The sequence below is a fragment of the Triturus cristatus genome, chromosome 1_1 (assembly GCF_964204655.1).
Source record: "Triturus cristatus chromosome 1_1, aTriCri1.1, whole genome shotgun sequence".
In the NCBI taxonomy this organism is placed as follows: domain Eukaryota; kingdom Metazoa; phylum Chordata; class Amphibia; order Caudata; family Salamandridae; genus Triturus; species Triturus cristatus.
This window is the reverse complement of record NC_140579.1, coordinates 892598623-892612489: the sequence shown is the minus strand read 5'-3', so window position 1 is coordinate 892612489 and position 13867 is coordinate 892598623.

The window sequence follows — 13867 nt, the reverse complement described above, 5'->3', positions numbered from 1 at the left end:
CCACAAATGGACCAATAAAAAGGGCCCACACACACAAACCATGAGCCTTTGCAACAGACCCACTGCTGCCAGACGCCACAGACAACCCACAGCACCAGACTTGAACCTTTACTACACCTTACACTTGCACACCTTCACACAACCACCTTCACAAACACCCCCTCATCACATTCACACACACACCTTCACAACCACACACACCCACCCACAACCATCCACACCCACACCCCACATCATGCCCACTGACAGGAATCCAAAGTTCACAACAGCGGAGCTGGAGATCCTTGTCAACGAAATTATCAGAGTTGAGCCACAGCTCTTTGGAACATTGGTCAGACAGACCAGCGTATCAGCAAAATCAGCCATGTGGCAGAGGATCATCGAGAGGGTGAATGCTGTTGCACCCATCAGAAGGACCAGGCATGAATGCCAAGCCAGGTGGTACGATCTGCGGAGGACGATCTGCCGCAAAATGACCGACGAATACAACCAGGGGAACATCACTGGAGGTGGGCCGCCCCGCAGACCGGTACACTACCATCCCTGGGAGGAGAAGGTGATGCGCACGCTGCCGCCGGTGGGAGTACATGGAGTAGAAGGAGTCGCCGAGCCTGGTGAGTACACAAACAACTCACCCCACATGGGGGGAACCGTATCCACAACCCAACTCCCGATAATGCACGTAACTACCCCAAAGCCATCACCGGACGCAACCACAGTCCAACAACACGCACATGCCACTATCGGCTCCATGCCCCTGCACCAAGCAAGGCCATGCCAAGTCACAGGCCACACAAAACACCAACACAAGACAGGATGTCCGTGATGCTGGGAGGGGGGGCCTCCAAGATCCCATTGTGCAACTCAGAAGCAGACACCAATGCCCTCAGCCCATATGCCCTAGGGCAGAGCTGTACAAACAGTGTGTCCCGACACTGTACTGTGTCGCCTGCAAATGGCGGCCGCGTCGCAGGATGACATGGGTATGAAGGCCCAATTCGCACATAACAGCAGCTAATGAAGAGGCAACACTGTGAAAGAGTGTCAGCACACAGTGTGTGTGCCCAGGAAGCTGGGCTGCGGTGACAGAGGGTGACAGACAGACGGAGGGAGAGGGAGAGGGAGGGAGACAGAGGGGAACAGAGGGCGACAGAGGGAGACAGACGGAGGGAGAGGGAGAGAGAGGGAGGGAGAGGGAGGGAGACAGAGGGCGACAGAGGGCAACAGAGGGTGACAGACAGACGGAGGGAGAGGGAGAGAGAGGGAGGGAGACAGAGGGCGACAGAGGGAGACAGACAGAGGGAGGGAGAGGGAGAGAGAGAGAGGGAGTTAGACAGAGGGCGACAGAGGGTGACAGACAGACGGAGGGAGAGGGAGAGAGAGGGAGGGAGACAGAGGGCGACAGAGGGAGACAGACGGAGGGAGAGGGAGAGAGAGGGAGGGAGACAGAGGGCGACAGAGGGCGACAGAGGGTGACAGACAGACGGAGGGAGAGGGAGAGAGAGGGAGGGAGACAGAGGGCGACAGAGGGAGACAGACAGAGGGAGGGAGAGGGAAAGAGAGGGAGGGAGACAGAGGGAGACAGACAGAGGGAGGGAGAGGGAGAGAGAGGGAGGGAGACAGAGGGCGACAGACGGAGACAGACAGAGGGAGGGAGAGGGAGAGAGAGGGAGGGAGACAGAGGGTGACAGAGGGAGACAGACAGCGGGAGGGAGGAGGGTGACAGAGGGAGGGAGAGAGAGAGAGACAGAGGGAGACAAAATCACCCTTGGGTGGTGTGGGCATGTCCGCTCATCAACAGGTGGACTGTGTGCATGTTGACAAGGTCTGGCAGTGCGTGAAACACCCCTCATTCGTTTGGAAAGCACTGGGCCATGTGTCAAACTGTGCACGAGTCGATCCTCGCAGCAGGCACAAACCTAACCTCACACCCAGTATACCCACTCACTGTGTTTGTTAGAACCCAGTCACAAATGCATAAGTTTCCTACCTGCATTCTCCAATAGACATGACAAAGCTACATTTGGCCGCATACAGTGCAACACGTAAGTCGGTTCTGCAGCGCTCGCTACGCACGCTTGCTACACTGCTCACTGCGTTCAAAACTGATGCAACAACAAAGAGTGTGTCAAACATAGGAAAAGTGTTGACAGCCGTGGCCAAGGGACATACCCATGCACCATGCACCATGCACAATGCACAGGGACTTGCCAAGTACAGACAAGGTAATTGACACTTGGCCCTGCTGTAGACAGCACAAGGCAAACCTGTGACCACTGTACACTCAAACACCAACTCCACATGCCACCTACCTACCACAGGAACTCACATTCACTGTCATGCCAGCAGGCACCATGAGGGGATAGACACATCACCTGGTAGACCCAATGACAAATCACACCACACCCAACAGCATGCCCGGTCACACCCCCCCCCTTACACAAGCACACACCTCCGGGGCAGCAAACGCAAATTGGCACTCCCACAATGGATATGTGACACAACAAGACCAATCCATAGCCAAATAAGCATCCCAACACTCATTAGACAGGCCAAATAACCAGGAGTACATATCAATCTGACCCCCGCAACATACCCATCCAGAAGTGCACTCTAAAGAGGAATGCTAGACATATCCAACTACCCAGAGGAACTGTGCCAACTTGAATATGTATGAAACATGGATGACGCATGTGAGACCGGCCTCGTGGCGTGGGTCCTCCCGACCAGCCAGCTACCCTGCAACCACGCCGAACCTCGATGTTACAGCCTCCCGGCCCCCGTGGGCCAGCCTCCCGAGGGCCGGCCAGATCCCCAACACGCATGCCCGGCTGAGGGAGGGTGAAACCCCCCCAAAACCAGACCGAGAGGCGCCGATCAGGTCACACCTCTGGTCTCTTCCCCGAGGGAGGTTCGATCGACCACAAGGCCCCCGGTGAGCAGGCGCCTCACCCGCTGGGTGTCTGGAGTCCCTCCAGGACACCCCTGAACAGATCAAAGGACAGAACCCCGACACACCGCCCCAGGCACCAGACCCCTCTCCACGAGGACTCCGGACTTCAAAGAGGAGGGGGAGTATAACAAGGGGTGCTGAAGGAATGGGAGGAGGAGAAGACCTGGACTGACGAGAGCCTGCTGATGCTGTCGCGGCTCCTCGAACTCTGAAACATCTGAGCCCTGCTGACGCTGTCGCGGCTCCCCGAACTCTGAATCATCTGAGCCCTGCTGACGCTGTCGTGGCTCCTCGAACACTGAACCCTCCGAGCCCTGCGGACGCTGTCGCGGCTCCTCGAACGCTGAACCATCCGAGCCCTGCTGACGCTGTCGCGGCTCCCAGAACCCTGAACCATCCGAGCCCTGCGGACGCTGTCGCGGCTCCTCGAACTCTGAAACATCTGAGCCCTGCTGACGCTGTCGCGGCTCCCCGAATTCTGATCCATCTGAGCCCTGCCGACGTCGCCGCGGCTCCTCGAACTACGAACCTCCGGTGCCTGCTGAGTGACTCGCGGCCCGCTCCTCCAAGAGAACCGGCAGAGATTGCCGAGAGAAGCAACACCCCCTCAGCTCGAGGATTGAGAGCTGTGCGGCGGGTACTCCGCAGAGACACTGATTCAAAGACTGTCCCGCTACCCCTTACCCCTCATCACGAGACCTCTGCCGCTTGTGGCACTAATTCTGCTCCGCCTTCCGGATCATAAAGATCCCTAATAACCTATGATAAAATCTATTATCCTGCAACAAACTACTGTGTGGTGTCCCTCTATCTGAAAATAGTAGTGCAGCGTGTGCGATCCTAGGTACGAGACCCTTCCAGGAAGGGCCTCCCCGCTCTTGCTCGGCCGAACTCGAGGAGAGGTGGGCCTCCGGGTGGTCAGGAACGTATTCCGCAACATCCCGGGGGAACGCTTTCCAACATTGGTGGCAGCGACGGGATCCGAGCCAACACCTAGAGATCGTGCAGTAGACAGCTAACGCACTACCCAGAAGAAATGGAAGGAGAATCTTCCCTAGGTGCCGCCGGCACCAACCCGAGCACGACATTCCGAGAGGACCAGTTGGAATCTTATACGCACCGAGAACTGAAACAATTTTGCAAAGACCTTGGAATCGCTACCACCGGACTAAGCACGAAAGAGGACTTCCAGGAAGCATTAAGAACTTGGGTCGAGGCGGGGACTCCCCAGACACAAACAGAAGGGGAGCCTCCTAACGAACCCCGAAGCAGCCCGGGGAGGAACGGCGCCCCCGAGGGGGGCCTATCCCCAGAGGAAATAGCGGACCGAGAAAGAGGTCGCAACCACGAACTAGAACTAGCAAATCGAAGGAGAGATAAAGCTGGCCGAAAAGAAACTGGCGGTAGAACAGTTACGCCTACAAGGAGAACTTGAGGAAAAGAAACGACAAAGAGACCACGAAGAAAGAAAACTCCAGCTAGAGCACGAACGTAGCCTGAAGGAGATCGAGCTCAAGGCTAAGAATGCAGAAGTCAGACCCCCGGAAACCCGACCCCCTTCCGCCAACGTGGAACTAAAGGTCCACATCCCCAAAGATGTGGTGAAAGAATACTATAAGAACGACGACATCCAGCAATGGTTCAAAGCCTACGAAGTCGCCATGACCTCCCACCGAGTCCCGCAGAAAGACTGGGGGGCTGGGCTGTGGGGCCGGTTCCTGAGCGAGGGAAGAGATACCCTGCTGGACCTGCCTTCCACGGTAATGAACTCCTACAGTCACATGAAAGAGGCCCTAGTAGCCAGATATGGGCTCACCCCTGAAATGTACCGGCAACGGTTTAGAGACTGCAAGAAGATACCCGGTACCACATGGGTGGAGTACGTGAACTTTTACAGCCGGGCCTTGGACGGGTGGATCAAGGGCAGCAAGGTATCCACCTTTGAGGAGCTGTTCGACCTGATCGCTTGGGAACACTTGGCCGCTAATTGCTTTGTAGAACTACGCCAGCACCTCCTGGACAGCAAACTCACAGACCCTCGAAAACTGGCCGTCGAGGCTGACCGGTGGGTAAACACCCGGGCCTCCCGGGGTTCTGTGGGAGACTACGGCCGCCACAGTCAGGGCCCCCCCGCCAGAGGGGTGGAGGGAATCAAGGCCGGCCAAGGGAACTTCCGGGGGGATCCCCACGCAGCCCCCCCAGAGGACAACCTCCACCTTTCCAGCTCCACCTCCAGCCAGCACCGGGCCACCGGGGAGGCCGGGGCCTCGCGTGAGGATCACCTGTTTCCGCTGCCAACAGACCGGACACTATGCCAGCGACCCTCAATGTCCCATGTACCAGCGAACCGCCACAACAACTCCACCGGCTCGACAAATGGCCTCCGTAGCCCTGGGGGAAGAGATGGAAGACTCCGAAGAATGGGAACCCGCCGCCATGGCCTTGGTCTCCCTAGGGGACCGGGAGATGGTCCCCGGAGCGCCCCTGCCCGCTAACACGAAGAAGTACCGACAGCAGGTGACGGTCAACGGTCACCGCGTCGAGGGCCTCCGGGACACGGGGGCGAGTGTCACGGCGGTTCATTGTCACCTGGTCTCCGAAGATCAGATCCTACCCGGCGCCTTTTGTCCTGTCATATCCTCAGACAATTCCGAGAGCCTCTGCCGGATGGCTCTGGTTCCCTTCGAATGGGGGGGAGTCACCGGCAAGTTAAAGGTGGCGGTACGAACCTCCCAGCCCGTGGACTGCCTCCTGGGCAACGACCTCGAGAATTCCCCGTGGGGACAAGTGGAACGAAGAGCCCATCTCGAGATGATGGGTCTACCCGAATGGGTATGCGCCACCACGCCCTCGATGACTCTCAGAGTGCCTTCCTCCGAGGAGGGGGAGGCCATGCCGCGGAGCACCGCCACCATCCCCGAGGTCCCAGATGCGCCACCCGAGGCCAACGACCCCCTTCCGGACGAAGCGACCGTTCCCGACGAGGGGTCCGTGCCTTCCGACCCCGAACCCCTAACCGAGCTCGAAGACCTGCCAGAAATGGCCCAGTGGCACTGCGAAGGAGGCCCCTCCCGAGAAGAATTCTGCCAAGAACAATCCACCTGCCCGTCCCTCATTGGACCCCGACAACAGGCCGAGGCCCAAGCAGCAGGCGACCAGACTGGCAACCACTGGGTATACTGGGAAAACGGCCTCCTGTACAGCGAACAGAAGTCGGCCGAGTTGGGATCGGCCTGAGTACTAGTGGTACCCCTGCGCTTCCGAAGTCTCCTCCTGGGCCTGGCCCACGATGTACCCCTGGCCGGACACTTAGGACAAGATAAGACCTACCAGCGACTCGTCACCCACTTCTATTGGCCCAAGATGCGAGCAAATGTGGAGGCCCACTGCAAATCCTGCCCCACGTGCCAGACCAGCGGAAAGAGTGGGGGGAAGCGCAAGGCTCCGCTGCAACCCTTCCCAGTCGTCAGTACCCCTTTTGAGCGGGTAGGGATCGACATCGTGGGACCACTGGACCCCAAGACAGCCCAGGGCCACCGGTTCATCCTCGTCCTGGTGGATCATGCCACCCGTTACCCCGAAGCCATCCCTCTCCGCACCGTGACGGCCCCCGTGGTAGGCCGGGCCTTGATGGGTGTAGGAGAGTAGGGTCTGCTATCCTATGGTCACCCCAAATTTTTGCTTTTTGCTTCACTGGTTTTTGACATATTGAGGCTGTGGGCCTGCCAATCAGACCCCCAGCCTGCTGTTCTCTCTACTAAATTAAAACTATGCACCCTAGGTGCATAACCAATTGGAAGTGGATCACCCTGTCAGCCCCTGTACCAGTGTACACTAGGTACCCAGGGCATTGGTGTACCCAAGGCCTACCAGGGGCTGAAGCATGGATTATGCCACCCCAGGCTTGGCCTAACAATTTGACACAACTGGCTGATCACTCAGCTGGGGTAAGTTGGTGTAACCACCTCTTACTTAGGTGTAGTATACCTATACCTAACCTTAAATGGGACACCTGGTAACCTATAAGTCACTCCTATGGCAGGCCTTAACAATCCTGAAGGCAGAGTGCTTGGTTCCATGTGAGATGGTGCTCTGGCATGAGCTGAGCCTGTCTGCAGTGGTCGGAACAACTTCCTTCTACTGTTTCCAGATATCGTCATACCATATACTCTTAAGTGCATTATGAACCTCGCGGTTAAATGCTATCTTTGGTTTGACTTTATCAAAACATGTCGAGTAAGGTGTCATACGAATTGGAATACTAACCCCTCGCCAATTCTGGCGACGGGGTTAGCATTCCACCCTTCTAGAGGGACACGACATGTACAGTACCTGAAACCCGGGTAAAATCAGACATAGCCTCAGCTCCACAAAATGGATGCTGCCACCACAGACACAAGTCTGCCCTCCTGCTGCTGGGAGTCCTTCCAGCTTGGGAGGTGTGGACAAAGGGTTTCCTGCCAGGGGAGGTGCGTGCACCACCCCAGACAGGATTTTGTGTATTGGTCAGGTAGGGCTTGAAAGAAACCAGACATGCCTGTGGCTCACAAGGAGCCTCGGTGCATATGCCAGTTCAAACCGGTCCTGGGGCACACCAGTCCCGGGCCTGGGGCGAGCTGGACAAAGGATTGGGGGTGTAACCACCCCCCTTCCTGGTCCCACCCATAGGGAGGGACCTAGCAGGTAGTCCGGCCCCTAGAATCCGCTTAAAGGTAGGAGCTGTGTCCTAAGACTTCAGACATCCTGGAATCAACTTGAAACTAAGAAGAAGACGGGAACTTCGACGTTCTGCTGCACAGAAGACTGAAGGAAATCTCCCCTATGGTCAGGGAGTGACCATCTTGCTAACGCAAGCACCAACCAGTGAATCAACATCTGCTTTGCCGCCGCCTCCCGCCGGAGCCCGAGCCCAGAGACTGACAAGACCTGGACCTCCAGACCTCTCACCGCCCGATCCACAGTCCCTGAAAAGTGGAGACCCGTGGAGGCACCGAGACACGTGGAGCCAGCCATCTTGAAACGACCATGACAAGCTGACAAGTGCAACAACCGAGGCTCCCTCCAAGTTGTGCTTTGGGATCTGAGAAGCCCAACCCTCGAGCAGCATCTGCACCAAAGGTGAGCCCTCCAGCATCTCCACGATCTGTGTGGGGCCCTTCTGCATTTTGCCACCCGACGCGCCTAACCGGTTGCTGGCCCGCTGGCTAGTAGCCATCTTGGCGACGAACTTTACAAAATACACTGCTGGTCTGGTTGCTCCTGACTGGTCCTTGCTCCCCTCCAAAGGAGCAGTCCCTCTGACCTTGCTGGTCAGAACCATCAGCTTATTTCATCTCCTACAACAATTGCTTTTGCCAAGGCTTGTTTGCTTCGATCAAGTCGCTGACACCGCCGACAGCGAGAGCCTGCGTGGGACAGCTCGTGAACCGACTCCTGGACGTCGTCGACCTCCAGGGACCACGTGGCTGCAGAGACAAGCTACACCTTTCTTCCTGTTTGCACCCGACATTGCCTGGTACCCACCTGGTGCCACGCTGGTCACTGGCTAGTGACTGTGAACACTGTCCCCTCTGCTTACAGGTCTTCAACATCTCCGATCCACTCTTGGATCCACCGCATCTCTCCCGGACCGATCGCCTGCAGCATCTTTGTCCACAGGCTCCACGGAACAGATAGAAGAAACCCGACGCACTTCGAGGCCTATGCACCCGCTTCCTGTGGGTGAGGTAAAGCTGGCACTCCTGTGCCCAAGTGTAGTATTACATCTCTAGTGCCTGTGTTCCAAATCTTGAGTTCCTAGTCCATCCGGAAGATCCTCTTTGCAGTAACTTTGTACTTTTTACGCACCCATTGAAACCTATGGGAGCACGCGTGTGACTATTTGCTCTGCACACGCCACCCGTGGACCTCCTGGTCACTAACTGAAGTTAGCTCCTTGTAGGCCCAGCGATTCTAGAGGCCCTAGGCCTTTTCCCTTTTCTGTTCGTGGTACTTATACCACTATTTTAGTATATGGTTCGAGCGGCCACCAGGGCCTATCCATATAAAGTGCAACTTCTGTGTATTCTACTGTAATCTTGTGTGACGATTTGTGCTCCTGTGCTCATAAAGAGACTAGGGGTTACTTTGAGAAATAAATACATATATATTTTGAATCTATATCTGTGTGGTGTCCTTTCATTGGTATAAAAGGGGGTTGCATTTGGTAAAACAGCTGGCTTAACACGCTTCACGAGTTTAGCCTCAAAGACTGCTTAGCCTACGCTACCACTAGGGCAGCTAGTCCGAAAAGGTTGACTTACAACCACACCATAAGGGTTGCTTGGCATGGTACAAGGTGATCACTTTAACTAGTGAGCATCATATACCAGGCCAACTTCTCACAATGGGGATCTTCTCCCGCGTGGGGTTCCCCCGCGAAGTCGTGAGTGATCGGGGTACGAACTTTATCTCCCGATACATGAGGTCCCTCTAGCAGCAGTGCGGAGTATCGTACAAGTTCACCATCCCGTACCACCCCCAAGGGAACGGCCTAGTCGAGCGCTTTAACAAGACACTGAAAGGAATGATCATGGGCCTCGCGGAACCCCTACGCCGGAGGTGGGACGTCCTCCTCCCATGCCTCCTGTTCGCCTACCGGGAGGTTCCCCAAAAATCCCTGGGGTTCAGCCCATTCGAACTGCTATATGGACACCCCGTCCGGGGACCCCTGAGCCTGGTCAAGGAGGGTTGGGAAACGACCCCCCGGGGGACCCCTCCGGATGTGTTCCGATACATCTTGGCGCTCCGCAACCAGACCCGGAAATTCAGAGAACTCGCAGAAGCGAACCTCGAGGCTAGTCAGGAAGAGATGAAGCGCTGGTATGACCAGAATGCTACGCTGGTCGAGTTTCAGCCGGGCCAACAAGTCTGGGTCATGGCCCCGGTGAAGCCTTGCGCCCTCCAAGATAAATGGACTGGACCCTTCAAGGTGGTCGAGCGGAAGAGCCAAGTCACCTATCTCATCGATGTGCAGTCCCCGCGGAACCCCCTCCGGGTTCTCCACGTGAACCGCCTCAAACCCCACTTTGTAAGGACAGAATTGAGTTTGCTCCTGGCCACCGACGATGGGGCCGAAGAAGACACCGAGGCCCTTCCAGACCCCCTGGGGGCAAAAGAGACCGATGGTTCCGTGGAAGGGGTGAGACTATCAACCACCCTGACAGCCCAACAGTCCGCCGACTGCCGCCAGCTCCTAAGGCAGTTCGCGGACCTCTTCTCCCTAACCCCTGGGGTCACCAACTGGTGTGTCCACGACGTGAACACCGGCGACAGCCCGCCCGTGAGACACCGGGCCTACCGGGTCCCTGATCGGGTCCGAACCAGCATCCAGACCGAGGTAGCGAAGATGCTGGCCCTCAGGGTGATTGAACCCTCCGACAGCCCCTGGGCCAGCCCGGTAGTCCTGGTTCCGAAAGCGGCTACCCCGGGTGTCGCCCCCGAACTGAGGTTTTGCGTGGACTACCGAGGACTCAATGCGGTCACCCAAGCGGACGCTCACCCTATCCCCCGTGCCGACGAGCTCATTGACCGCCTCGGGGCCACTCGCTACCTCAGCACCTTCGACCTAACGAGTGGATACTGGCAGATTGCCCTCACCAAGGGAGCCAAGGAGCGCTCCGCCTTCTCCACCCCGGATGGGCACTACCGCTTTAGGGTGATGCCGTTTGGAATGAAGAATGCCCCGGCCACCTTCCAGCGGCTGGTGAACCGGGTCCTGTCCGGACTAGAGGGGTTCAGCGCAGCGTATCTCGACGATATAGCGGTATTTAGCTCCCAATGGACCGAACACCTCCAGCACCTCCGACAAGTCCTGCTGGCTCTGCGCCGGGTCGGCCTCACCATCAAAGCCAGCAAATGTCAAATTGGGCACGGCTCCGTAACCTATCTGGGGCACCAGGTGGGAAGCTGGCAGGTCGCCCCCCTCCAGCCAAAGATCGACGCCATCATGTCCTGGGAACCCCCCACGACCCAAACGGAGGTCCGGGCCTTCCTGGGCCTCACCGGGTACTACCGGAGGTTTATTAAGAACTATGGCAGCATCGCAGGCCCCCTCACAGAACTAACCTCCAAAAAACACCCCAAGAAAGTACAATGGACTCCCTCCTGCCAGAAGGCGTTCGACACTCTAAAAACCGCCATGTGTGCGGCTCCGGTGCTCAAAGCACCCGACTACGCCCAGGAGTTTGTGGTCCAGACGGACGCCTCGGAACACGGCATCGGGGCAGTCCTCTCCCAGTTCGACGACAAGGGCATAGATCGGCCTATAGCCTTCATCAGCCGAAGGTTGCTGCCCCGAGAACAGCGATGGAGCACAATTGAGAGAGAGACCTTCGCAGTAGTCTGGGCCCTCAAAAAGCTACGGCCCTACCTGTTCGGAACCCACTTCTGAGTACAAACGGATCACCGACCCCTGCAGTGGTTGATGCGAATGCGAGGGGAAAACCCCAAACTGCTACGCTGGTCCATCTCCCTCCAGGGGATGGACTTCACGGTGGAACATCGCCCCGGGACGGACCACGCCAACGCGGACGGCCTGTCCCGATTCTTCCGCTTCAGCAAGGAGAACTCCCAAGTGGATGGGTAGTTCTCCCCGCCTTTCAGCTGGGGGGGGCCCGTGTGAGACCGGCCTCGTGGCGTGGGTCCTCCCGACCAGCCAGCTACCCTGCAACCACGCCGAACCTCGATGTTACAGCCTCCCGGCCCCCGTGGGCCAGCCTCCCGAGGGCCGGCCAGATCCCCAACACGCATGCCCGGCTGAGGGAGAGCGAAACCCCCCCAAAACCAGACCGAGAGGCGCCGATCAGGTCACACCTCTGGTCTCTTCCCCGAGGGAGGTTCGATCGACCACCAGGCCCCCGGTGAGCAGGCACCTCACCTGCTGGGTGTCTGGAGTCCCTCCAGGACCCCCCTGAACAGATCAAAGGACAGAACCCCGACACACCGCCCCAGGCACCAGACCCCTCTCCACGAGGACTCCGGACTTCAAAGAGGAGGGGGAGTATAACAAGGGGTGCTGAAGGAATGGGAGGAGGAGAAGACCTGGACTGACGAGAGCCTGCTGACGCTGTCGCGGCTCCTCGAACTCTGAAACATCTCAGCCCTGCTGACGCTGTCGCGGCTCCCCGAACTCTGAATCATCTGAGCCCTGCTGACGCTGTCGCGGCTCCTCGAACACTGAACCCTCCGAGCCCTGCGGACGCTGTCGCGGCTCCTCGAACGCTGAACCATCCGAGCCCTGCTGACGCTGTCGCGGCTCCCCGAACCCTGAACCATCCGAGCCCTGCGGACGCTGTCGCGGCTCCTCGAACTCTGAAACATCTGAGCCCTGCTGACGCTGTCGCGGCTCCCCGAATTCTGATCCACCTGAGCCCTGCCGACGTCGCCGCGGCTCCTCGAACTACGAACCTCCGGTGTCTGCTGAGTGACTCGCGGCCCGCTCCTCCAAGAGAACCGGCAGAGATTGCCGAGAGAAGCAACACCCCCTCAGCTCGAGGATTGAGAGCTGTGCGGCGGGTACTCCGCAGAGACACGGATTCAAAGACTGTCCCGCTACCCCTTACCCCTCATCACGAGACCTCTGCCGCTTGTGGCACTAATTCTGCTCCGCCTTCCGGATCATAAAGATCCCTAATAACCTATGATAAAATCTATTATCCTGCAACGAACTACTGTGTGGTGTCCCTCTATCTGAAAATAGTAGTGCAGCGTGTGCGATCCTAGGTACGGGACCCTTCCAGGAAGGGCCTCCCCGCTCTTGCTCGGCCAAACTCGAGGAGAGGTGGGCCTCCGGGTGGTCAGGAACGTATTCCGCAACATCCCGGGGGAACGCTTTCCAACAACGCATGTAACGCCATTAACATTGTCTCTCTCTCTCACACACAGGGCAACGTCGTCGATCTCCCCCCAACACTGGGGGGGAAGACACACAGGACCAGGCTCGGCGTGACGATGATCCCACCGGCAGCGACGACTCTCACCACACCGTGGATGACCCCGACCAACCTGGCCCCTCTGGTGCCCAAGCACCTGCAGCACCTGCGTCAGGTACAACTGTGCCAACCACCACCCCCATTCCTGCCACATCCCAGGATACACACAGGAGCCCTGCTCGCACACAACGCAGCTAGTCTGACCAGGAGGGACGAGGTACCCCGGGCACCCAGGAGGAGGCCGGCGACCCCGCAAATGCCATCCCTCAGGGATCCCGGAGACCCGACGTGCCCACAACGGCAGGCCAGGCTCAAGTGGGCAGGGGTGGTGGGAGTGGAGGACGGCGGAGGCGCGAACCTGACCAGACAGCTGAGGAACCGGTTATGTCACACGTCCGCAACATCCTGGACACATACCGGCGTGACACCAGGGGCATCAGCCTGGCCGTGGAGGCCCTCAACCAGATAAAGAACGTGCAGGCCGAGCAATATGCCAGTCAACAGCAACACCAAGGACGGATGGAGTCAAGACTGGCTGAGCTCGTGGCGGTGCAAACGGACATGACCCGTGTACTCCGTCGGATTGCCGAAAACATGGGCAACCCTCCCTGTGCCACCAGGCGTAGATCACCACCAGCCACAGGGAGGGATCAGGAGGAGGAGGATTCGTCCGACGGAGCATCCCAGACATCGTCACGGCCTGCTTCTGAGGGTCCCCGGAGGAAGGTGGGTCGTCCACGCAAAAGACCGTGAGAGTCAGCGGACCATCACCATCTCCCAGGTCACCTGGCCCTCTGGCGCAACAGCAGCACCTCATCCAATGACATTCTCTGCTACATGGACTTGCTGGTCACTGTCTGACCAATGTTGACAAAGACTGTGGCATGGACTCTGATGACTTCCAATGGCAAGGATCCCAACTCCCCCTGTGAACTTTGGATTA